This window comes from Tympanuchus pallidicinctus, unplaced genomic scaffold (assembly GCF_026119805.1).
Source record: "Tympanuchus pallidicinctus isolate F22 unplaced genomic scaffold, pur_lepc_1.0 scaffold21, whole genome shotgun sequence".
Classification (NCBI taxonomy): Eukaryota; Metazoa; Chordata; class Aves; order Galliformes; family Phasianidae; genus Tympanuchus; species Tympanuchus pallidicinctus.
The window spans coordinates 12,357,512-12,380,708 of record NW_026294733.1 but is presented as its reverse complement, the minus strand read 5'-3'; the positions used below and the strand labels follow the sequence as shown (position 1 = coordinate 12,380,708).

At 64.0% G+C, this 23,197-nt stretch overlaps 1 protein-coding gene across 2 annotated transcripts in view; it reads right to left on the bottom strand.

The window, feature by feature from the left end:
• Positions 1-20,639, bottom strand: part of CXXC5 (CXXC finger protein 5) — a 28,030-nt gene extending 7,391 nt beyond the window's left edge. For both annotated transcript variants that reach the window (XM_052684525.1, XM_052684526.1), the window contains exon 1: positions 20,524-20,639. The gene's annotated coding sequence lies outside the window, so the exon portion shown is untranslated. The remainder of the gene's footprint in view (positions 1-20,523) is intronic.
• Between the last annotated feature and the right edge of the window lie 2,558 nt (positions 20,640-23,197).

Sequence of the window (23,197 nt, the reverse complement as noted above, 5' to 3'; positions counted from 1 at the left end):
CAGCCGCGAGCCCCACGCCGATCAGCCCCGGATTTACCGGCCTGCCAAGCTCACGCTCCCGCCCTGTGTAATCTGGTGGAGCCTGAGCCGCCGCTGATATCGCTCAGACACCTTCTGGGGCTCTTTGCTTAGCTCCCGCCCTTAAACCTCCACCACGTGCCACCGGCCTCGCTGCCGAGCTGTGCCGCAGGACAGCGGGAGCATCCCCCGCCCCACACAGCACAGGCCCCAGCCTCACACCAAGGACGGTAGGCGGGCAGCACAGCAGGCAGAGCACTGGCTGCAGGCTGTCTCCCAGCTGGAGCGGTCACTGCCACGATGCCCCTGGGCCTGCCTCCCCCTGGCCGCGCTCCTGGCAGCCCTGCGCCTTCGCGCCACCCCTGTGCAACACGTGCTGCAGTCTCCACCTCCACCACTTATTTCCAAGGGCACATCTTCCCCTGCAGTCGGCTGCAACGGCCGGCCCCCTGCATGTGCCCGCAGCAGGAACCCACTCCCCGGTCCCACCCGACGACGCAAAGCGGGTCCCCTCCATGCTGCAGCACCGCCGACCCACACAGCACCCAGCTGCCCTGCACCGCACAATCCCGCCATTGTGTCGCGGCTGCACCGCCAGCTCCCGCCATCTGCGCCCGCCTGGCGCTGCCTCGCCCCGGGGTGCCAACGGGCAGAGCCCCCCCGGCATCGCCCGCAGCACGGCCGCGCTGCCCCGGCCCCACGTCTCTAATTGCCAGAGGAGGGGGGGGAAGGAATTAATTATCTTAATCCCGTCTTTACGGCTGACCCCAGGAAAGGCACAGCGGGCTCCCCCCTGCCCCGGCCCCCTTCCTGGCCCCCATCCCTTGGGGAAGGCGCCGGGCGGCGTCAGCTGGGTCCCTGTCAGAAGGTGCTTAGCTGCGGCGCGGCATTAAGCAGCATGTGATGCACCCGCGCACCCAGGCCTGCGCCGCACAGCTTAGGCTGGAGGCCTGCCAGGGCTCAAGGGGACCCACCAAGGGCGGGAGGGCCCCCAGCCCCCAGCACGGCGCGCGGGGCCCGGACCGCTCTGCACGGGGCAGCCTCGAACACAACGGGAGCTGCTCTGACACCAGCGCTGCCCTCCTGGGAGTGGCAACCCCTGCCACCGCCTCTGCCTTCCGTGGGCTTCGCCCCGAAGAACTCAAACTCTGCAGACCAGGCACCCGCTGCCTCCACCCCAGCCTCGTGCCGGGAGCGCTCCAGCTCCAAAACTCAGAAGCAAAACCGTGGGCACTGTGGCCCCAGGTTGCAGGAAGCATTCATCTGAGAGAGGCGCGGAGCTTAGTGGAAATGATGGACGGCGATTTCCAGCCCCCTGTGCTATTTCACTGTCTGCTGCCTAGCATTACTGGAAAGCAATCAGCTCCTTCAGATGTAAAAACTCTTGTCTTTAAAAATAACTTCTGCTTTCCTTTAATTTCAAATAAATCAATCTGCTCCCGTAAGAGCCACTGTTCGTTCAGCCATGCACAGACACGAACGTAAAGAGAGAAAAATAGAAGAAAAGCCGAAGCCGAGGTGCTCCCAGGCTCGAGAGACAAAGGGACAAAAATTAAAAGTTCAGCTCTTTAAATTCTGGGAGCGCGGCTCCCTCCCCATTGTGTGCTGCTTGGTGGGCACCGGGGCCCGCCATTGTCTGGCCGGCAGAGGTGGAGCAGACGGACGACGGAAGGGAAACCAGCGTCTTTTCAGCCTCTAAAAAGGAGGCACTACGTGGCTGTAATTGTGTCCACCGCAGGGTTTTTGTCCCCGCTTCCTCCCCCTCGCCCCTCCCCACGCCATGGAGGCACGGCCAGCCGCCCGGCACAGCCCCCGCCTCCCAGCGACGCGCCGGGACACGCAGACAGACAGCTGGACAGACAGATAGGCGGACCCCAATGCACTGTGGCCAGCCCTAACCAGGGCCCATGTCACTGATCTGGCCTGGAGGAACAGGATCCACCAAGTCCCCAGCAGCAGGGTAGAGCTGGGCACAGGGACGAAGACCACGGCGCTGCCACCTACGGGCATGCGGGGAAACCAAAGGGAGCCAAGGGATGAGGGGAGAAGTCAAGGCACAGGGCTGAACGTCCCCGCAGGACATCCATCCAGGGGGTTTCTAATGGTACCCAGTAACAGGCACAGGTACCACCAGGGTACCACAAGGGTCTTCTTCACCTCTTTGTTTGCTAGTCATTTCTGTCAACCCAACAGACCACAAGTTCTGCTCTTCCCATTCATCTTCCCAAAAACTGATCCAGCCAGAAGCTCCACTCATGGGCGCACCAAGTCACCGCCACCCCCTTTAGTTTGTCAAGGCACCAGGAGAGGACGCAGAAGCTTGCCGTGGTTTTGGGCAGTGCTGTAGGTGCAGGTGATGACAGGTCACCAGATGGGCACATCCACAGAGGTGGTTCATCTCCAGAACATTCTTACAGGGCCGGCTGCGGCAGCCGCTCCTCTACCAAGGTGGCACAGGGGGACGCTAAGAAGCCAACTCCTGAATTAAAAAAGCTATGGAAGATTAAATCCAGCATCTGGAATTAGCCCTGAAAGCAGATGGCACCGCATCATGGCGCATGGAGTGGCTTCCACCAGCCTCCTCCTCGAAAACAGTTTCCCTCCGTCCACGGTACCTCCCACGAGCAGCTCGCAGTTCACACGCGTTCTGCCCAGCCAGGGATGGGCGCTGGGTCACGCCGCCTCCGTGCCCGTGTCCAGCTCTGCGTGCAGAAGGCAATGCCACCTCCCTGCTGGCTCCTACCTTGCACAGATGCACTCAGACCAAGAGCGAAGCGCCCTGGCTTTCCAAGGAGCCTTTGACTGTTGCACCAAGCAGACAACCATGCCACCAGCACCTCCATGCCGCTAACAGGAGCCCCGTCCGTGTGATGCCAGCAGCAGCTCTGTCTCCTCCCTGCCGTGATCCAGGACCCAACCTGCCCCAGCACGTGGCCACTGCCACAGGGACCCCTGGGGCTGCCCGATGCTGCCTGGCTGGGGAGCGTGGCTCCGTCCTGCCTTTGAGGTGCGGTAGTTATGGATTATGGAGCCTTAAATGTCAGACGACCAGGCGCTCCCTCAAAATCCACTTATCTCCGCTGCCACTTGGAAGGGCCAGAGCAGGGCGGTTATGGAGATAACGCGATTTGAAACGTCCATCCGAGTGTTTCAGGGCTCCATTTGCCCTGTGGACAACTCCGGGCGACTCCTCCCCCTCCTCTGCTCGCGCAGCTGCTGCCTGGGGACGCAGTGAAGGCGAGCGTGGCCACGGCCGGCCCTGCAGCCTGGGGACAGCGGGGGCTGGCAGCGTCACCTCCCCCAGCGCGCTTCCCGCACGGCTCATCCATCCCCCTGTGCCAAAGCTGCGCCGTTCACTGCCCAAATCCGAAAACGACTGTAACTAAAACCTACCAGATTGAGACTCGGGAAGGCCCCCCCCGCCTCCCCCACCTCCCTCCAAATGGGATTGAACAGATCTGTGTTTGCAAGAGCCGATCTCGCAGCCAAGCAGCATCTGACATTCACGCGCCATGGCACGGCTCTGCTGGGGAGCGCTTCCATGCTCGCCCACTCCTCAGCGCCGTCCCCCACCCGCGGCCACGGCAGGAGGAGGCACGGCTCTGAGCCGGTGCTGGAGAGCAGCTCATAAACCCACCAAGTCCCACATAATGCCGTGAGGTGCTGCGAACGCCAGTCAGCATCCACCCTGCAGGGACAGGAGACACGGCGCACCCTGCAGACGTGGCCCCAGCCCAGCAGAACCACCTTCCCCTGCAAAGCCCCCAGACCCTCCTGCAGGGAAACCTCCAGCACAGCCCGTCAGGTTGCCAAGGGAGGTGACTGATGGCATTTTGGGGCTGCAGCACTCAGGGGCTGGGCTGCCCGATGCCACAGGAAGGGCACTGGGGACGTTTGCTGCCCGCTGAGCATTGGCACATCCAGCAAACAGAAGACGCCGAGCCCATGGCTGCAGAACCCTGGGACAAGAGCACAGCTCCACAGCAGGCACTGCTACCCAAGCACCGTGCACCGCCAGGGCGTCTGAGCAGAACTGGCAGCATGTCTCAAAGGAAGGGACTTGGCCCCTTCACGTGGGAGGGGACACAAGCGAACCAAAGGAGGTTTGGCAGACACACAGCCCTCCCATGTGCCAGCAGTGCTGCTGGGACCCCCACCAAGCTGCCCCATGCGGCCCCGGCACCCAGCAGGAGCACTGAGCACTGCAGAGGGACCCCTGCCCAAGGAGACCCCTGCAGCCCTGAGCTGTGTGAATCACCATGGCTAACAGATGGGCCGATTAAAGCATAAATTACGTGGGGTATAACTGATAAGCAGGTCACAGAGAGACTGATCAGCAGCAGTAAAGCTTCTAGAAGTTAACTGAAAACAAAGTTGTAGGCACAGCAGCACAGGAGCATTTGTTGGTGAAGAGCCCCATACCCACCAGCACCACCCCCCCAGGCAGCCCCAGCACCAAGCAGGCCCCGCATCACGCCCGGGAGGGCACAGCACACACTAAGGGATGCTCAGGACCCTGCATGCCGCTCCCCAGAGCTGCAGCACCACCCAAACGCAGGGACCCAGCACAGAAGGATGGGAGCAGCAAGGGCGTGAATCAGCCAGCCACCCTCTGCAGGCCGACGAGGACGTTGGCACACGAGGGGACCTGGGAGCATCTCAGCTGCCCACACCAAAACCACCCCCAAGGGGCGGGCTGCCGCGCTGACAGCAGTGACACGTGCCATCACCCCAAAGGCAGCCCTGTGCAGCACACATGGGCTGCTGAAGGACTTGCTGTAGCACCAGGAAGGCGGCTGCGCTGTCGGGAAGCAGCCGGGGTCCACAAATGGCAGCTATTGACAGATGTCTAATAGGACGCAGAATAATCCCGTCTTCCTCCAGGAGGATTCGGGTCGCCCTTGCCCTCACTGGGGGCTTATCCATTGTCTGGATCTGCTTGTGGTTGTTATTTTTGGTCAGCACCATGTTTCACTTGGCCACGCTTGCATAAGGAAAATAGGAAGAAGAAGGAGAAAGAAGAGGAAGGCTTGATGGCCAGGGCGGGGTGGGCACAGCGCTGCTCTGGGTCCACAGCCCCAGCTCAGCACAGGGGCTGCCCTGAGCCTCCGGGCTCTGCACCCAGACCCACAGCAGGGCTTAGGGGGTCCGGGGAGCGCAGGAACTGCTGGGACATAGGAATGAGCTGCGCCCCAAGACTCAGTGCTTCTCGGCACCTACGCAGCTGCCTCGGCAGCAACATGCAGCACAGCCCCGCTCGCTGGGAAGGCACAGCACTCCTCTCCTTTGTGCGTCGGGCTCGCTTTCCAACGCCACACGTTCTGCCTGCAAAGCACTAAGACAATGAAAGGCTCCCTCCCCGCTCAGTGGGCTCTCACTCCTCCCGCCCCGCTTCCTGCAAGAGATCGAGGGCACGCTGCACAAAACCGACTCTCCCGAGCCCTGCCTGTGCTCAGTGCCACTTGTCATTCAAGCAACCCCGTGGCCTTTAAGCTGCCAAGGTACCAGAGCTGCTCCGGAATCGGAGTTAGCTCAGCTTCTGCCCTGGAGCAAGGAATCTGAAACACTGCCACTGGAAACGAAACAGAGCATCCATCATTTTTCTTGCCAGGAATATATCCAGCCTAAAAAGAAATACTGCCTGCTAAACAGCCAGCAACAAAAGCCCTCGATTTCACCAGCAAAGCTGAGCCCAACATCTCGCCTATCGGTCATTTCCACGCAGCTCCCGACTGCCCGCCCTCAGTGGCGGGATTAAAAACCACCCGAACCAAAAGGAGCAGAAGGTGAGGGCTGGGGGGGCACGGAGCTGCAGGAGGAGAGCAGTGGGCCGGGGGGAACGGCAGGCCCCAGCCAGGACGCTTCGACACAAACTTGGTGGCTGGGAAGAGAGGACACAGGTGGCAGAGCCAGCGCCGGAGGGGACGAGTGCTGCCTGGCTGAGGCACAGAAGCACCCAATGACTTCCTACAGTGAGCCCCGCTGCAGGGGGCAGCCCCCAAAGCCCCCACGCCCAGCTCACGAGCCACCTCCAGCCGGCAGCTGTCACCCTGCGCTCCCTGTCCCCTCCCCGGGAAAGGAGCTGTGCATTCCCAGCCAGGCCCAGCCCCCAGCACAGGCACGCCAACCTAAATATCTGCAAGAGGCTCTCCCCTTCATGGGAACAGCCACTATACGCAGAGTTCACATGCCCCAGCAATGCCTGATTAAACTCCCAAACTCCCAGGGAATACCCCTGAGGCTGTCTGAAGATAAGCTAGAAACTAGACCGCTCTCAGGAAACATAGGAACTGGGAAAGAGCAATCGCATTTTTTTAAATCTACAATAATGCAGATCAAACCCCGGTCGGGCAGCAGGCGGTCGCTTGAGCTCGGGAGCTTCCACGCCACCTGTGTGCTCACAGGGTGCCCCAGTGCTGAGGTGAAGCAGGTTGGAGAGCCTAAGCAGGCACCTCAGGACGCCAGCCTGAGCCAAGCCACCGCTGTGTCCCCACTGCCACCAGCCCAGCCCCAAAGCGGTCACAATGTCAGCCTGGGGTCAGGGAAAGCACAGCAGTACAGCACGTGACACCATGGGTAAGTTGGAGCATCACAGGAGAAGCAGCAAGGAGATGACAGCTAGGTAAGGTTGCCCAAGGGCCTCCTCCCTGTATACCTGCTGCAGACTGTACAGCACCCAGCTCCTTGTTCCTCCGGAGCAGAGCCACAAAGCTTTCTCACCACTACTGCAAACAGCAATCAATGGCACTGAGACCCTCCAGTGTGAGTGAGAGCAGCCAGCTCCTGGCTGCCTGCTGCTGGGCTCTGGGAACAGCAGTGGGAGAAGGGAAAACCTCGCAGCCATGACACCAATGGGGTGAGGGGAGCTCATTCAGGACTCCCGTTCCTCCATCCATCCCTCCATCCCCACGCTGCAAGCACCAGGACTGTGACTGCACACAGACTGGAGGTACACCTGCACCATCAGCACACTGTGCTCTGGGATGGGGGAACACCAAGCTCCACCAGCATGCACCGCTGAGGAGTGCATGGAATGAGCCTCACGTCAAGCTCTCCGCTGGAGGGGTGTCCACCAGCTCCCCTGGTGCCTGATGCTTACTGAACCCAAGACAAAGGGTTTCTCCTTTCTTTCTAGCTTGCCAAGACAGGATGGAAAAACAGCAGTCCTAGGCAAGAGGATGGGAAAAGTAATTGGGAAAACACCTCCCAAATGTTCACAGATATAGTGGAACGACAGCAAGAGGCTGTTCCAAGGAACCCAGCGTCTGTCTGTGATCAGGTAGGGCTACAGTTAGATAGATTTTCACTGGGATCCCACACTGCGCCTCATCAGGAAAGTGGGATGGGATGGCATCAGAGATGGAGCCGTGGCCACCCGTGTACAGGGTGGAAGGAGCAAAGGCACAGCACAGTGTGCCTGTGTGCACGAGGCATGGGGCTGGGCGGGATGCACGGCATGAAGCGGGGTGGGGGGCGGGGGATGAGCTGCTCACAGGAGGTACAGAATAGACAAGGAGGAGGAGAGCTGCAGACCCACGCCGTCAGCACGAGGGAAAGATGGTGAGGGATGGAAGGAGCTCGAGACAGCTTACTGAACAGGAGCTGTGATTTGAGATGATTACAGAGCGCGAGTGCCCTTCTGGAGAGAAAGTGCCGAGCCCTGAGCAGCTCTTCACCCACAGGAGAGCAGCGTGGCAGAGCCAGTGGCTGGCAGGCGAGGCAGACAGACCCTAAAGCTCCACAGGCCCTCCAGCAGCACGGACAATCGGCCCAGAATGCACTTCCAGGGGCTCTGGGGCTCTGCTCAGACTGAAGGGGCCCAGCTGGGAGGATTGCCCAGGCAGCACCGTGGGGCTTCCACCCATATCCAGAGGGTAAGGAGCCCTGGGCCCAAGCTCCAGGGGTCCACAGCCACAGCAGCAGCTCGGTGTGGCCGTGAGAGCTTCCGCCTGCTCGCCCTTCCCTGATGGTTGATCGCAGCTGGACGTGTTTTCCACAGCCACAGCCTGCCATGGTGCACTGCTGCGCCCACAGTGGGCTCAGGGTCCCTGCAGAACACCTGCCCTCAGCCACGAGAAGGGGACGATCCCACACGTGCCCTCTCCCGCTGCCCACAGCCGCCTCCATCCCACAGGAGGGAATTTCCTGGTCTTCTGCTTAGCCAACGCAGGCTGGCTGCGAGAACCTTGGTGAAGGATGCTGGGCACGCATGGCGGAAGGCACTTTTCCATTCCAGGCCTTCACAAAGACCTATCCTGCCTTCTTTCCTCCTTCACTCCTTTCTGACACATCTGACATCCAGGTGAAGGGCAGATAACGCTCCTGGTGCAGCAGGCAGCCCCGTGCTGGGATCTGGGGCTGTGGGCTCAGGCTGTTTCTGGCGGAGCAGTGCAAGTCCCCAGCGCAGCCCCCCGAGGCGCAGGGCTCACTGAGCTCTCCTTGGGCTCACGGGGCTGCTCGGCTGCCCAGCTCCTCCAGCACAGGGCCGGGCCTTAACGGTGCCATGTGCTGCCCACCCCAAGCCCTGCCCTGGCCCCCACGCAGCCCCAAGGACAAAGGCAGACATCTGCCCCCACGCTAAGCCCAGGGGCACAGCTCCTGCTCCGGCCCTGAGCCGCGCTGCCTTGTCCCCGCTGTCCCCGTCCCCTCGCCTGGCCCTGCTGACCCCAGACAGGGTCGGGGTTCTCTATAGGAAGCCTTGCAGAGCAACCCCAAAACAGCGACCCGCTCCTCCAGCGCAGCTCTGCACCGTCCTGCTGCTCTCCGGCAGTGACAGCTCTGCCTTTATGCTTTAACAGATTTTAGGGACTTGGACTCCCTCACGGAGATTTGTGCCCGTGGGTATTTTCAGAGGGGAAATATATATGTAAAAAAAAATGAACAACAGAACCTGGGCACACAGCGGAGCTCCTGCGATTTCCATATCAGCTGCTGTACATGCACAGGGCATGGAAAAATCCTTTGGAAATTTCTGTTAGAAAAAAAGGGAGAACCAACACAACACTGAGCTAGCTGGACACAGCATGCCAGGAGGGGCTGACAGAGCTGTTACGGTCTATTGGGCCAATAATCCACAAACTAAGACGGATTTATTGTACATGGCAGATCGTAACAGCTCCAAAGAAACCATCACTGTCTCCTGTGCTTAAAATTCACTTTCTTTTGAAAAAAGGGCCAAAATATGGCTTTACAAGATAAGATGCGTGGTCGTACCATTCTGTGACAGACAGAAGCCTGGGCAAACACTTATATGTTTTTATATATATAAATAAATAAGGTATCTGCTCCTCCAAAGCCAGCAGTGCTGCATTATTGGCTTGGCGCACGGTCGCTACCACTGGATTACCAGGCTAGGTTTCACCTCTGCTAGCAAGCGGGATTTGCAAGGGCATTGTTTCCAGCACCACATTGGCACTGAGCACACGGGAAGATAACGAGAGTGCTGGGCTTCATGGGATGGGGGCACGCAGGGCTGGGGGCCCTCGGGAGGAAGAAGGCACGAGTGCCCAAGAGCGAGGCCGTGCCAGGGCACACCGGCACAGCGCTGAGCTCGGGCTGGGACCGCGGAAGAAATAAGGCTGGGAAGGAACGCCGGAGCCTGTGGCGCCTTCTGCGGCCCTGCTCATGGGCACCCGCGTGGCCCTGCACAGCAGCCCGAGCCGCGCGGAGGAGCGGGGTGAGACCAAGCCTGCAGTAATTGCGGCGTCTGTTCGAATCGCTCCAGCGCTGGAAATCACGCTGGGCCCGGATGAAAGCTTACAGTGCGGATGATCATATCAGACTGGGATAAAAGAGGATAAGCTAACAGGTTTAGTGCACAGCTTGTCTGAGTTGGTGCTGCCGCGGAGGGAGGAGAGGAGGCTCCTGCTGACCCGGGGTCCCGGCGCATCGCCTGGCACAAAGCACTGCGGGCAAAGCCGCAGCAGCGCCCAGCCAGCATCCCTCAGTGGGGCGGCACCTGGGGGAGGGCACCGCATCAACGGGGCAGGCGATGCCATTCCTCTCTCAGCAAGGCTCACCGGGCCATCCACCCCGACCCTGAGCAGGGGTTATGAGCCACCGCCAGCCCCCCACGGCCCCGGGTCCTCAGCACAGGTTGTCCTCAGCAGCCGGGGAGCGCGGTGTGGGCAGATGCGCTCTGAGCGGCGCTGCCACGGGGGCACACGGGGACGGCCACCAGCTCCCTGTGCCAGCACAGCAGGCAAGGATGGGCCGGGGGGTGGCGAGATCTGGGGCAGGGACAGGCAGCAAGGAGGTGGGGGTTGGCCGCTGGGGCGGGGAGGGAGGGAAGGCGGGGGGCTCGGACTGCTTCCCGCGCCGCAGAGGGAGTTTAGCCGAGTAATTAGAGCAGGAGGCTGTGAGTCAGCAAACGATGCGTAACCTCGCCGATGTTGACAATGAGGCGAAAGATGGCAGTTTCGACTGAGAGCTCCCGATGAAAGGGCATATTTATATATGCAAGAATCAGAAACTCCGAACAATTGCATGGCTGGTGACCCGCTCTGCAAAACACGCTGCTCTACAATGACTGTCCGGCTGCCAAATATTTGACGGCTTTAAAAATAATTGGAAATAGAGACGTGTTTGCAGCCTAAACCTGAAGGAACAGGGGAGAGGGAGGAGGGACCGGGCCGGTCTCAAAAACAACGACAGACGTCGGGAAGACGCCCGCCAGCCTCTCCTCCAGCATCCAAGGCCGCAGCGAGCTGCTTAGCGCTCGGCTGGGGCTGACCTTGACAACGCCGCACTTCAGATGCCCCAGAGGGAAGAGCCGGCCGCCGCCGAGATCCTCCCCGCACAACTGCCACGCTGCTGGATTTATATCGAGGGCGAGCGCCGGCCTGGAAGCAAATCCCGGCCGCAGCCGGACTCGTCCCTCCCCGGGGCCGCAGTCGGGAGGCGGCAGCGCAGGTAGGGAACGCTCCTCCCCCACGGCGCAGCAGCAGCAGCCCCGACGAGGAGAGTTTAATTAACCCTGGAAAGCAATCGTTAACCATCCAGCGCGGGGAATCGATGCGGAAGGGGCGGCCCACCTCGGATGCCCATCTGCTTTGGGGGGGGCGCGCCCGCCACCCACCTGCCCGCGCCTCCCCGCGGTGCCCCGCGCCTCCCGGCCGGGCCGCGTACGAGCGGGCGGCGGCCCCAGGCACCAGCAGCCCTGCGCTGCCCCTCGCCTCTCTAATCTCTCTTCCCGTAAAGCCCCAGGTCTCTGCGCCACGTGATTTCCTACGAGCCGCAGCCCTCGTTCCAAACGCCACCTCTCCGGCTGCCGCGCGGCCCCGCAGCTCCGGCGCAGGCGAAGCCCCACGGCTGCCGCGCCCCGCGGTGCCACAGAGCCGGGAGCCCGGGCGCCAAGCTGGGCAAACGCCTTCCCCGTGGGAGCCGAAGATGGGGGATGCTGCTGCTCCCCACCCCGTGGCCGCTCTGAGCCAACCCCACCTGAAACAGCACGGGTGTGAGGGGGGTGACAGGGATTTGCTTGAATCATCAAACCGTGTTTAGAGGGGTGACATTTTTTGCTGATAAAATCGCAGCCTCTTCCTCCTACTGTCCTTGGAGGCATTTTTTCTCCAGCCCAAGCACAGCACGGCGCAGCTGGGCAGGGACAGTAACCCCAGAGCCGTGCAAGCCCCAACAGCCCATCATCACTGTGCCGGGAACAGGGCAGGGAGCCCCAGTGCTCCCAAGTCCTGCCCGTGCCATGGCCATGCTGCATCCCCAGCAAAGGGAGATGTGGGACTGCTGGCACTGTGGCACGGGATGCCTGAACCCGTCACAAATACAACAGATCGACGCCACCTGGACACCAGACGCAAGCAAGGTCTCCACGCAGGCAGAGCACAACATCCCTGGGGTCTGTGCCACCATCTCCCACCCCAGTGCCCCTCCACGCCACCCCGACCACATCCTGCAGGGACGCAGCACGGTGAAGACCCACGGCCGGGCACAGAGCCCTGGAGCTCCCCAGCAGGCGGGGACGGCACAGCGCGGCGCTGGCACCACGAAGTCCTGCCCCTGCCCTCCCACTCCCTGGGGGCAGCAGGGTGCGCTCAGCCGCTCTGCTCCCATGCGCTGCCGTGAGAAGCAGGGTGGCAGATGGGTCCCTGGGACAGCCGTGCCCGGTGGGATGAGAGGTGCCCCGCACAGAGCTCGTGCCCCGCACTGCCACCCAGCCGGGAATGCTCGTCCCTGATGCCACTCACGTTAGCGAGCTGTCCCTGTGCCAGCCCGATGACACGGTGCAGGAGGTGGCTCTCAGAGGGGAAATGGCCGCGCTTCACCCTCCAACTTTCCACTACAGCAATGCCTGTTCCTCTCCCAGCTGGCAGGAGAACGGCTCTGGGCAGGGAATGGCCTGGCCCCCGAGAAAGGGGGGGACCCAGTGTTCCCCACTCTGACAGCAGCAGCACCGCCAGCACCATGGGCTGGTACCCAGAAATGCAACAAGAGCGCTGCTGGCATGCTTGGCTGGCGCTGGTAGGAGGCAGAGGTTCTGGAAGCCCATGGACTCCCCCTGCCAGGGGCATCTCTGCACCTCAAGGAGCACCAAGGCACACCCAGATATGGGGTTTCTGAGCCCTGCGCAGTGTGACCAGTACCATCCTGCAGAGCTTGGCCTGCACATAACAGGGGGCTCACACCACCGTGTGCATCCCACGTACATCCCACCTCCTCTGGTACAGGAGGGGCTCAGCAGCAGTGGGACGGTGGGTCTGATCCCAGCTCCTGGAGGACAGGAGTTATGGCAGCTGCAGAGCACACTCCTGCTTTCTGCAAATCAGGGCCACGATGCACAGCTCATATGGAGGCGTGAAGGCTGCCAGGATGTGCAGAGCTCTGCTTCCCTCCCAGAGGACACCACAAACCTGGGAGATGGGTCCCGGCTCCAGGAGAGGATTCCCCTCAGCCCTGAGCCAGAAATGAAAACACCTGATGGGTGGAGAAGGAAGCAGGGTGAGGATGCACCAGGGACACTGCCTGGCCCTCTTGCTGCTCTGGGCATGGCTGGGAGCCAACCCCGCCATCCTGCACCTGAGGATCCCTCCAGCACCCCAAGAACAGATGACCCGATGTCCTCCCAAGGACTCCCAGCACCTCACAGCCCCCCAGTAAGGCACGCATGCTTGCAGCACGGTGGGACACAGCTTCATCTGACGGACGCTCAGCACGCAGCTGAGATCCCAGGTCCCAGATAATCCCTAGAGCTCTGCAGGGAGCCCCAGGCCCATCTGCGGGATGAGGCTTGGGGCGCAGAGAGTCTGACACACGGGAGAGCTGTGGCCGGGGAGGGGGGGCTGATTTGCTCCCACCTCCTCAGCTGCTCCAAGTATTTTCCAGCCTTCCCTGTCGAGTTCACGTCCTTTCAGATTAGCTGCCGCAGCCACGGCCTCACAGCGAGTGTCAGGTACTGCCAGCGTTCGGCTGCTCGCAATTACCCGGCGTTCGGCACAGGGACAGCAGCCCAGATGCTTCCACCCGCAGGAGCCCCCAGCACACCCACACCTGGGGCTCCCAGCACCCCGGGCCACGTGCCCCCAGCCCACCCCATCCACCCCCACCCCTCCTGCCACGACCTCCCCTCCGACAGCGCGCTGACTGCTGCCTGCGAATCCTTAATCTTCACGGTGCATCAGCATGGGGAAAAAACAGCTTTTTTTTTTTTTTTTTACAGTCTTAATCTTTACCTGGGGTCATATTTACTAATCCTCCCACTAATCCCCCCACGCCTTCACAAATAAAAGGGCCCATCCTGGCCAGGCTGTGCGCCCTGGAGAGGTGCAGGCACAGAGGGGGAGCAGCGATCTGCACCCACCGACCTGCACCCACTGAACCACTGTGCCGCATTCAAGGTGACTCTGCTTTTCCCATTAAAATGGCTAATGAGCACTTTTAAAGGCTCTTTATTTAAGGAAACAAAACCTGACGGTGGAGAGGAGAGAAGCACACAGCGTTGGGTGGATCTGGACGCATCGATGGATGGAGGCAAACCTCCAGCTCTCATCCGGACCCCTGGGAGCTCAGACAGCGAGAGGAAAGGATGACGATCTGCCTCATGGGAAGGGAGGACCCGAGGGAAGGCCGACGGCCAACTGAGACCCCGGGAGCAGCCTGCCTGCACCTCCACCACAGCGCCCGGCCCTGGGGGCAGCTCAGCCCAGCTCAGTCCAGTCCCTTCTCAGCCCCTTCCTCCATCACGCCTCTGCTAAAGGCCAGGCCCAAACATTGCTCGGTTGCTCTCTTTGCAAAGTATTTCGACACCTACGTGATAAAACAAACTCATCAATAGAAACGCCCTGACGGCTGGCTTTCCCCTTCCTTCCTTCCTCCTCCGCACGCATACCCAGCTGCTCGCTTTGGAAGCGTCCATGTGCGAACACACAGCTTCTCCCGAGCCAAACGGCGTCAGCCTGGCACGGCGCGCCGCGCTGGCGCAGTGCTGCAGGCAGCGGGAGGGGAGCTCTGGGGCCGCCCAGGTGCCGCCCAGCCGCGGGGACGGAGCCGAGCCGGGGACGGGGGGCTGGGGTCGGTCGGGCTTCATCCTGACACCCCCCGGATGCCGGCAGCGGCAGCGCGTGTCCCTGCGCCTCAGTTTCCCCACACGCACCACCCCATCCTCAGCCCCGGGGCTCGGCCTCTCCGCCCTCCTGGCCGAGCCCTTCCCCACGCAGGCAGCATCGGGGCCCCCCCTCCATCGCCATCGCGCCCCACGACGCGACTGTAACTCGCAGTGGCAGCGCGGCCCTCCCGCTGGTGCAGCAGCACACGCTCGGCCGCGGCCGGCACCTCGCTGGAATTTGCGAGCTGTCCTGACGCATTACAGCGCGGACGCCTCGCGTTGGCTCCCACCCCCCCGCCACGCCAGCCCCCCCGGCCGGCTCCGCAGCTGTCCCCGGGGCCGCGGATCCCACGGGCAGAGGGACGCGAGGCCGTTCCCAAAACCTCCCCCTCCTCATCTCCCGCGTCGATTTTCCTGCCCCGGCTTTAAATAGCAACTTCAGCCGAGCCGGAGCGCTGACAGACTCCCACCGCCTCCTCCCGCGGCGCGGCGCAGCACCTCCCCGTGCAGCCCCCACCCGGCGCCGGGCCCCACCGCGCTGCCAGGAGCCGTGCCCCCTGCCCCCTGCCCCTGCCCCCCTCCTGGCAGCCGCGGGGTGAGCCGTGATGTCATGAGCAGCTCCGCACAGGTCGGTGCCAGCGCAGGTGCAGAGCTGAGCGGGGCGCCTCGCAGGGCCGGACCCCGCGGGAGCTGCACAGCTGCACCCCGTGCCCACCCGCACCTCTCCCAGCAAGGGACACCGCTGTGCCCCGGCCTGGGCCCCGCCGCTGGTACCGCGGAGCCTACGGGAGCCCTTCCCATAGCACCTATCGGCCCCCACCCCACGGCTGCCCCACGCCACGCCGTGCCCTGCGCCGTGCCCGCGCGGCGGGATGCTCGTGGGAGGGGGAACGGGAGCGGCGGGCTGGGGAGGAGTGCGAAGGAACGCCTCCTGCGTGCTCTGTCCGGAGCCAGTGAACGAGGCCATATTTGAAATGCTTCGCATACCTCCGGCCATCAGATTAGCGAGATGAAGAAGGTAAAGCAGAGGGCAAGGCGAGCGCTCCCGGGGCCAGCCATCCTCGGCCACGCTCACAGGGTATGGAACTGGGGGAAAAGTCCCAGCAGCGGCACACGTGGAGCCCGGCACGGCACGGGGACAGCAGGGACGGCGCCGGTGTGGGGGACAGCACAGTGCCAGGCTCTGACCACGGCCCAGGGCTCGGGGGTGGGACCACGCCAAACTGCACACAGCTCCATCGCTCCCCCTCACCGCGAAGCCAAAGCTTCACCCGAGCACAGCACCGTGGGAGCTCCCACAGCTCTGCTCCAAGTGCTGTCCCAGCACCAAACGTTCTCGAGCTCCTCAGACCCTCCAGAGAGCAGGAACACAGGGGACAGCCTGTGGGACAGCCAGCCCGGGGCCAGGGTGGTGAACCGACAGCAGCCAGGCTGCCAACACTCAGCTGCCCAAGTTGCACGCTCTGGGCTCAGGGCTGGACTACAGAAAGCTCTTCTCATAGAGCCTGATGGAAAATGAGTCACAAAGGCCCGAGGGCAGGCCGAGCAGAAATACATGAGAACTGGTGACCCCGGGACGCACTGGACACCAAGAGACCACCTGGGGTCAGAATGGATGGAGCTGCTCGGGCGCAGATTAAGACTCTTGAAAGGAAAACTGTGGGAGATGGATATTGCCCAGACATCTCTACAAAGAGCTGGAGTGGAGACAAGAACTCAAGGCAGGATTGCAAAGGCAAAAACGAACCATCCATCACGCCACGCTCCCAGGCAAAGCCAGGGCTGCCCTCGCACAGCTGCCAAGTGCCAGGACACCAAGCGGTGCTGCGGGACGGCACTGGGCGCTGGGGCTGAGCACCCCAACCCACGCACCGAGGCACCCACGCCTTTGCCCTGGGCTGCACCATGCCCAGGACGCAGCCAGCACCAAGCTGACACCAGTGCTGAACCTGTCTGATGGTTCCCACCGTGCCCACGGCCACAGGTGCCCTGACACCTCGAGAGCAGAGCGCAGAGCGGCACGGCAGCAGCACACTGCCCAGGACAGTGCCTCCTCCTGGGCTCAGCTCCTCCACCACCACTGAACGGCGACGTTGTGCAGCATGGTGCCCATGGAATACCCACACCGTGATCCCTGCAGAACCGTATCACACCGCCAGACAGGGATGGAGACAGCGACCCAAGCCCTGTCACGGTTCTCACCTCTCCAAGCTGGGGCACCACGAGCATCGCACTACACCTCTTTGCCATCAGCTGCAGGGACGAGGCCAACATGAAACCCCACAGCTGGGCCAGCTCCCCACAGCATCAGGACATGGAGGCGATGGTTCTGCATTCCGCCAGCACTAAGGATGCCCAAGCTCAGACCAAGAGAGACCCTCTGGTACACGCGATACCATCTGAGCAAGAGGAAACAGAGTCACGCTCCCAAATCCTACAGCAGGACCACAGACCAAGTGCCAAGACTCAGCACACAGATCCAGCAGGGCTGTTATCTCGATCCCTTTCCCACCTCACAACTTTGCTCGCATGGGTGCCCCATAAAGGCTCCCATAAAGGCTCCCCCAGCAGCCAGCCCCGAGGGGCCGGCAGCACCTGGCTGGGGCAGGACGGGGGGCTGCCAGCAGGCCACCAACTCCTGGGGGTGGCACATCGCCCCGCACCTACCAGCAGCACCTCCATGACTGGAGATGCCAGCGGGGCACTCAGGGGAGCCACAGCCCCGCAGAGCAGCAGGCAGCCAGGGCAGCAGGACGGCCTTTGTGCTGGCTCTCGAAAAACCAGTGACCTTAAAAATCCTTTTATTCATCTAATAACAGGCTGCCACCCGTGCACGGTGACGACTGCCATCCCAGGCTGCACAGTGCCCTCCACCTGCTTCCAAGCCACGGGGAAAGGCGAGCTGGGACAGAACCACCCCAGCACAGAGCTGCAGCACAGCACAGCCCTGCGGCATCCAGAAGGGAGGGGGCACAGGGCAAGGTGAGGGCATCACTGCCACGAGCGCAGCGATGCAGGCAGACCCATAGGTGCCCTTCACCCCCACCTGCAGACGCCCGACACTCTCCCATCATCAATGGGATCTCAGCTCATCCTCGGCCACCCACATGGGTCACCTCGTGCTCTCCAAGGCCCCACACCTGACCTCTTCCCCCCCGGCCTCACAGCTGCCCCATTGCACCTCCCCACCCACTGCTCACAGGCTGTGGGGCTGGCAGCTGGGACCCCCCCCAGCCGGGGCCATGAGGAGCCCCTGAGTGGCCCCTGAGCTCCCAGGAGTCAAAGTTGAGTCAGGGGAAAAGGAAAGAAAAAAAGAAAAAACAAACCTTTTCAGTGCAATATTTTAGTTGAGCAACAGAGCATGAGTAAAGGACGGAGGCTTTTCGTGGTCTGGTGAGTCTAAGCTATGAGCTGAAAGTTTAACTATTAATACACTTAATCAAGAGGTTGTTCCTACACCCGGGGTTTGGGAAAACAAACGCACCACCAGAGCAGCAGAGGAGGAGAGGCGGTGGGAGATGGGGCCGGGGCAGCCCCACACGGCCCCACTGCAAAGCTCCCAGCAGGACACGGGGCTGCGTCCGGTCTGGCCCTGCTGTGGGACAGCAGCTGGCAGGGACAGGGCCACGGCAATGTGAGCAGCACGTGGGGCTGTGCGGGACGGAGCCCAGCGCTGAGCTGCACGCAGGGGAGAAGAGACGGCCCGGGAGAGGGCCGTGCCGGAGGCACCCAGCATCCCCACGGCCGGGACATCAGCGAGCGGCACTCTGCAGCCTGGGGCTGCCCACGGGTGCCGAGCCCGCGCAGCCTCACACTCCTCCTCTGCCCCCCACCCTCCGTCACGGGACTGGACGTGGGAGCACCGCACCCACCGACCCCCTCCGCAGGCTCCGAACCCCCCCGAGCAGCGCCACGCTGCCCGCATCCCCGCCACGAACCGAGGACGGCCCGGCTCAGCGCCTAGCACGCCTCCAACGTTTCCCACGGAGGCGGTGCGATGCTCCTCACCGAGCAGTGGGGCACAACGCCCCCCGCCCGCCCCGACGCCCGGCGCGGAGCCCCCCACGCACAGCGCCGTACCGCCGTCCTCCCGTTGCACGACGGCCCCGCCGCCCCTCTGCCGCCGTGGGGGGCCGGGACGCAGCTCTGCGCGCGGCGGCGGGGCCTTTGTTACTTTGCTTTTGTTGTCACCCGCTGGCGCGGCCCCCACGGCCGCTCCGAGGTCAGGGCACGGCGGTGGCGGTGGCGGGGATCGGGTGGCGGAGGGCCGGCGGGAGCCCCGGCAGCGCTGCCGCGTCCCCCTGGGACGCGGTGCCGCACGGCAGCCGTGGGACGGCCCCGGCTGCCCGGGTCTGGGTCGCCCGCGGCGCTTTCTGCCTCTCCCCGGGGATTGGGCTGCCGAGGCGTGCGGCCGCTCGCCCAGGGCCGGGGGGTCGCAGCGGCGGACAAAGCCGGTAAGAGGGGCACGGCACGGCCGCGTCCCCAGCAGCGCGGCTCCCAGCCGGGCGGGCGGCTCCCGGGGCGCGAGGCCACGCACGTGGGAGCCGGGGGTTGGGGGGCTGGGGGGGGGGGGGGGGAGGTGCACGGCTCCGAGCACCGCACGGCCGATGCTGCGCGCAGCTTTGTTCGTGCGCGGGACGCGGAGCTGCCCCCTGCCCTCACGTCCCCATCCATCACCGCCGCGCGGAATGACCCCCAGCGAGCGAGGCCCCGCGGGAAGGAGCGCAGCGCCGGTGCTGGATGCGAGAGAAAACAGCGGCAAGAAAATAGAAACGGGAGGGGGGGAGGGAAAGGGGGGCGGAAAAAAAAAAAAACAACGAAACCCGGCGGGGCCGCCCGGCTGCGGATCGGCGGAGTTCCGCGCGGTGATCGCGGCGCTCAGACATCACCCACCGCCCCGCAGCACCGCCTGCGCCCATCTCCGCCGTCATCCCCGGCACCGACCGCTGCCCTCCCCGCCGCTCCGCTCCCTCCCTCCCTCCCGTCACACCAGGCGCGAAGGGCACCGCTGCGGGGCCGGCGGAGAAGCGGGAGAAAAAAAATAAAATAAATGAATTTACTTCGCGAGGGGTAAAGAAAAAAACCAAAAACCAAAAACCAAAAAAACAATGAAACAACAAACCCCCAAACTTCAGGACTTGTTACGCACGGCTCCGCCGCGCCGCGCCGCTCCCACGTCCCCCCCGCAGCTGTCGCCGCCGGAAAGCGCGCACCGCCCCCGGCCGAACCGCGGCACCGAGCGCGGAGCTCCCCCCGCCCCCCGGCCGCGCTGCCCCCCCCCACCCCCGCGAAGGGTCCCCGCGGGTGGCGGCGCTGCCCCCCCGCCCGGCGCCGCGCAGCCCCCCCCCCCCTCCCGGCTCGGCGCTAGCGGGCGCCCCGCTGCCCGCCGCCCCCGCGCCCCGGCCGCCACCATTGTCACCCGGGAAACGGCGGCGGGCACCGAGAGGCGGCGGTGCGGCGGCGGCCGCGGGGAGCGGGGCTGGGTGCGGGGAGCGGAGCTCGGTGCGGGCTCTGCCCCCCTCCCGGCCCCGCACCGCACGGCGCATCCCGCGGCCGCGCCGCCAAACTTTGCTCGCCGCGGATCGGAGCGGAGCGGCACCGCCGGGCGGAGCGCGACGCGGCGCGGAGAGAACGGGGCTCGGAGCAGAGCCGCGCCGCCCCCGGCCCGCCGCCCCCCGCCAAACTTTTTCCCGACACTTTTCCCCGAACTCCGCCGCCGCCGCCCGCCGGGGCGGCCCCGCGGTGCCGGCACCTACCGGCGGTCCGGGCCGGGCCGGGCCGGGGGGAGGGGAGGGAGGGAAGCGGAGCCTCTCCGCGCCGCGCAGCGCGCCCGGGGACCGCGGGCGGCGGAACGGGGCCGGGCTCGGCACCTGCCCGCCGCCGCGGAGGGGGCCCGCCGAGAGGGGAGCCGAGGCGGGCGCGGTGCCTCGCCGCCGCCGCACACCCACCTCCACATCGCTGCTCGCTCTGGGAGTGCACAGCCCCCGAAACGCGCTGCACGGCGCTGCCGCGGCCGCTGCCCGCGGCTGCCGGCAAAACCCGGACCGGACCGGACCGCCCCGCGCCGCGCCGCGCCGAGAGCCGCGCGCGCCCCCCGCCGCCCCGCGCGCGCGCCGCCCGCCCGCACCGTACGGCGCCTCGGGGTCCGGCCGTGTGACCGAACCGCGTCCCCGCGGGTGCCGCTGCGATGGGTGCCCCGGTGGGTGTCCGTGCCGTGTGAGCCCCCGCGACCCCCACGGGGGTCCCTCCGGATGACCGCCCCGCTGCCTTTCGGCCGAACGGTGTCGCAGAGCCGCGTACCCACGAGTGACTCCGCCGCGCGTCCCCCCGCGTCCTCGCCGCTGCCGTAGGATATCGCGGCCCCCCCGAGTGCCGCCGTCCTCTGCGGGGCGTCACCGCTCCGTGTCTCCACGTGCCCCGTCTGCCCCACTGTTACCTCCTCGTGTCACCCTGCGTCCCCCGACCCCCGCGGGTGTTCCTGCCGCGTGCCCCCCCGTGTCCTTCTTCCCCCCGCAGCGTGTCACCGCGCTGTGCCCCCACCCCACGTCCCACCCACCCCACGGGTGTCCCTGCCACGTGACCCCGCTGTGTCCTTTCAACCCCTGTGGGGTACGACTGTGCTCTGTCCCCCACTAATTGCCACCCCCCACGGGTGTCACCGCACTGTGTGTCCTCCACCCCATCTGCTCCCATGGGGCACCACCACTGTGTGGCCCTCTGGTCTCACCTGTCCCTATAATGTGCCCCCCACATCCCGCCCCCGTGTGGTGTCACCTCACTCCCCCCCCCCCCCCCCCCCACCTCCCGTGTTTCCCAGCATCCCACCACAGCTGTGCAGTGTCGCAGTTGCCCCCAGGTCACTGCAGACTCACCCCAGTGTCCTCTACACCCCCATGTGGTGTCACCTCATTGTGCCCCTCATGTGCACCCACACCAGTGATGTCACCCACCCTCCCTAGGGCTGTCCCCCCCATGCACTCTGCCCACCCCTCTGCCTGCTGCTCCCCCACGGGTGTCACCAACATCTGTCCTGTGCTTGTCCGACCACCCCACAACATCTCAGCCCAATGCAACGTCTGTCCCCCCATCCCCATTTCCAGCACGAGGGTGGGCAACACGAATGTCACTGCAGTGCCCTGTGGGACAGGGACAGCCCCCAATGGCACACGGGTCACCCACAGGGGGCACCGGGGCCGGCAGTTCCCATGGGGCAGTCACTGCCCACGCGCTCGGATGATGCCCCCAAACACCATCACGGAGGGGGGGACGCCAGCAGCGTTTGTTGTCCCCACTCTGCTTTCCCAGAGTTGTGTGGGGTGAGCACAGCGCTGGGCCGTGGGTCCTTCATCCCCACGCTGTGGGAAATGGAGCTCCAGAGCCAAACCCCTGCTCAGCACTGCGGCTCGGGGGGCACAGCTCCGTCCTGCAGCCTCACCAACATCCCAGCCCTCCCGGCAGCGCGCCCTGACAAAAGCAGCACACGGGTTTGTTGCGCTCATATATATATATCTATATATCTGCTTTTTTTTTTTTTCACAGGAATACAGAATCACTTCCCACCCTGCTCGAGTCCTTTCGGCGAAACAAAAATGTAAGCGGTGCAGCGAGGGGGTGCGGGGGGTGGGAACCGGAACGTGGAAGCGCTGTGAATGCGTTGTTTGTATTTGATCCACGTCTTGTTAATTATGCAAGTTTCACATATTTAGCAACTGGGGTTTTCAAATGCGGTTGCTGCTGCTGTGACGATGCTCGCAATTCCCCGGCACAGCCTGAGCCCCGCATGGGCACTTCCCCAAAAATCTCCCTTTGGTGCCGCAGTGGGAGAGTGGGAGCTGTGGGGTGGGCACGGGTAGGGGTGAGCACAGCCATGGGGTGAGCATGGGGCGAGTGTGGTTGTAGCGTGAGTGCAGATGTGGGGTGAGCGTGGCCATGGGGAGGGCATGGATGTGGGGTGAGGGTGGATGTGCTATGAGCATGGTAATGGGGTGAGCATGGGCACTGGCCCTGCCAGTGAGCTGTAACCTGAAGGCCATCAAAGCCCACAGCAGTGGGGCATGGGGGAGGCAGCACCACGGCCACGCATCCCCTGCATCCTACACTGCATCTGGGCTTTGTGCACGCTGCAAAGTGCATCCGCCGGGACGTAGCTGTGCTGAGTGCTGAGGTCATTTCAGTGAGCTGGGCCAAGGGAGAGTGCTTGCAGCCTGCAGGGACCACAGCAAAGAGAGGGGAAACTGAGGCACAGAGACAAGCAGCCGCTTGCTCAGGGGATGGGAATAGGGATAGGGGTGGGGACGGAGGGCGCTCGAGTGCAGGAAGCTGTTGGGGACGGACAGAGGGCAGAGGGGGTAGGGAAGGAAGGTGAGGGGTTGGGGATGTGGCGTGAGGAGGGCAGGGCCGGAGGACGAGGGCACAAAGCAGGCGCGCAGGCAGCAGTGCTGCTCCAGCCCCCGTGTGCCAGAAGCGGTGCCAAACCCAACCCCGCCACCCGGGCACGTGGCTCCCGCGGCGGGGCCCTGCGCTGTCTCCTCTCTCCGGCTGCCGAGCAAAGCCAGGAGCTGCACTCGGCTCCGTGCGGAGGCCGGGCCGTGCCGCTGCAGCATCGCTGGCAGAGCGGCGGGG